Source organism: Montipora capricornis, chromosome 7 (assembly GCF_036669925.1).
Source record: "Montipora capricornis isolate CH-2021 chromosome 7, ASM3666992v2, whole genome shotgun sequence".
NCBI lineage: Eukaryota > Metazoa > Cnidaria > Anthozoa > Scleractinia > Acroporidae > Montipora > Montipora capricornis.
In genome coordinates, this window is record NC_090889.1 from 16,189,237 (window position 1) to 16,191,736 (window position 2,500).

At 40.0% G+C, this 2,500-nt stretch overlaps 1 protein-coding gene across 1 annotated transcript in view; it reads right to left on the bottom strand.

The window, feature by feature from the left end:
* Window positions 1-2,500, bottom strand: part of LOC138058278 (uncharacterized) — a 15,892-nt gene that overhangs the window by 693 nt on the left and 12,699 nt on the right. The gene's annotated exons all lie outside the window — the stretch shown is intronic.

Below are 2,500 nucleotides of genomic sequence, written 5' to 3' on the forward strand. Positions count from 1 at the left end.
CCTACAGCAAAGAAATTTGTCGGGTTTCATATCCATTCCCCCCTATTAACTAATTAACTATTTTCCAACAAGGTATCGACGAAAACAGAGCTACCTAAAACCGTTAAACTCTTCCAGTATAGAAGAACGATGGTTTTCAGGTTCAAAAATACTCTCTATGAAACGTGACGAGCTCTCGACTCCCATCTCGTGGTCTTTGTAAAGGGATTTGTTTTTAACGATTGTCACGTAATGTAGGGTGTTCGAACTCTTTCTTACAACCGGCGAAATCTTCGACTGAAAAATACGCGTTTCATTTGCTATTATTAACGTTTCAGAATAATCGCCTCAGGGCTTACTAAGGGTAGCTTGGATCTGTCCTAAACCGCAGTTATTCAGCCACAGCATCGTTTTTTTAAACGAAGAATACCAAATCTTAATAAACCCACTAATTTACAACTGTTTCAATAGTATATCCCGAAGGGACGTTTTTGTGCGGTCGATCATAAATTTAAACTATATCGAACAGATAGCTAAGAGTAACATCCACGAAAAAGGTAAGCGTGTTGCACCTATAGACCACTTTGATAAATAGAGACCACTTTCACATTCTTTTGTGTTTATGTTAATTATACCCACTGCCCTCATTTTGAAACAAATCTTCCTTTAAAATTTGCTCGTCGTAGCGATGCTAGAAAGGCTTGCTAGCATTAAAACAGAAGAATGCTTTATTTTGGCTGCCATTATAAAACAAGTCTATTGGTCACGAAGAGATGTACTCGTCCATGATGACTCGAAAACGATCCTTAAAAAAAACGTAAATACGTGATCAACTGGAAGACTGTTTTGTTAACTACACTGTATTTTACAACTACAAGGAGGAAGGGTTACGTTTTTGCAAACGTTGGCCGTGTAGCACTTATATTTCAACAGAATTAACTATTGGAGGGTAATGTAAGGTGCTAGTTTTCTACCCATGTAAACCATGTGAGCGTTAGCCCTAGTAATGGGAACTGGGCCCACACAAGGACAGAAAAATTCTGAGCAGGGTGGGAATTGAACCCACGACCTTCGGGTTAGACGGCGGGAATTTAAGATCTCAATTTCACGGCAATGAATATGTACAAGTACAAGGAAGAATTACGTTTTTACAAACGTTGGTCGTGTAGCACTTATATTTCAACAGAATTAACTCTTGGAGGGTAACGTGAAGTGCTGGTTTTCTACCCATGTAAACCATGTGAGCTTTAGACCTACTAATGGAATTAGGCCCACACACGCTTAAGGACAGAGAAAAACTCTGAGCAGGGTGGGAATTGAACCCACGACCTTCGGGTTAGACCGCGGGAATTTAAGATCTCAATTTCACGGCAATGAATATGTACAAGTACAAGGAAGAGTTACGTTTTTACAAACGTTGGTCGTGAAGCGCTTATATTTCAACAGAATTAACTCTCGGAGGGTAACGTGAAGTGCTAGTTTGCTATCCATGTAAACAAATACAAATACCTGACAAATTCAGTAAGAGAATTGTTGGAACCCCAACCAAACCAAACACCTGACAAACATCCGGTTCCATGATAACATTTCGTCATGCAGTACGACTCCGCTGACTTTGAAGACTGCAGGCACAGGTATGAGTCACACAGTCGCTTGTCTTGCGCCAGTTTCTCTCGATCAGGGTGTTAGCAAGGGACTGGCGATGACTTGTGACAGGTTCGTTACTTCGGACGCAGCACGTAATGAACTTATAGTGTAAAAGATAACAAGCTGAACTTTAAGTATAAGTGTCAACCCTTACGCTTAACCTTATCTTAATGAAGTTTGATCCTACATTTAAGTGTAGATGTAGCAAAGACAACCAATATCCTGACAATAACGTCCAGTTTCTATCGACCAATCAACTCAACGACAAGAAAACGAATACGAAAGTTCGACAACACTTAACACTTGACTCAGAAGATGATGGTCATACACAGCGTCATTAAAAGGTAAAAACTGGGCCGGAGAATCAAACTACACCAAGACAAGCAATTCGTGGGTGTAAACTTGGCTTAATAAATAGCAAAAACAGAAAAACAGAAAAAAAAGAAAAAGAAAGAATGAGAAAAATATATGAAGTTAGAACGATCGCGAGGTATGACACCGAACAGGCGCGGGTTCCAGTTTCGGCGACAACGCCAGTTGCTGCTCTTAACTGAGTATGCGCGGGAACGACTCGGACGACGTTTACCTAGAACAAATGTGGAGTCTGGATGTGGATTCATCTTGTTCTGAATGATATTTGTTTAGTGTTAACTTTAAAACTTCACTCTTGAGAAAGCAAAGCATCAGAGCTCTCGTCTGTCACTGCAGAGTCGCACTGCAGATTCAATCATCACTGACGAAGTCTACAGTGACAGAGGAAAGAAAGAAAAGGAAAGGAGCTTTTTTTATTTGTCTAATATTCTAGCGTCGTAGAACACTAATCGGGGACACTGTTAATTGAAATTAACAAGTTAACAGCAAATCAAATCAAATT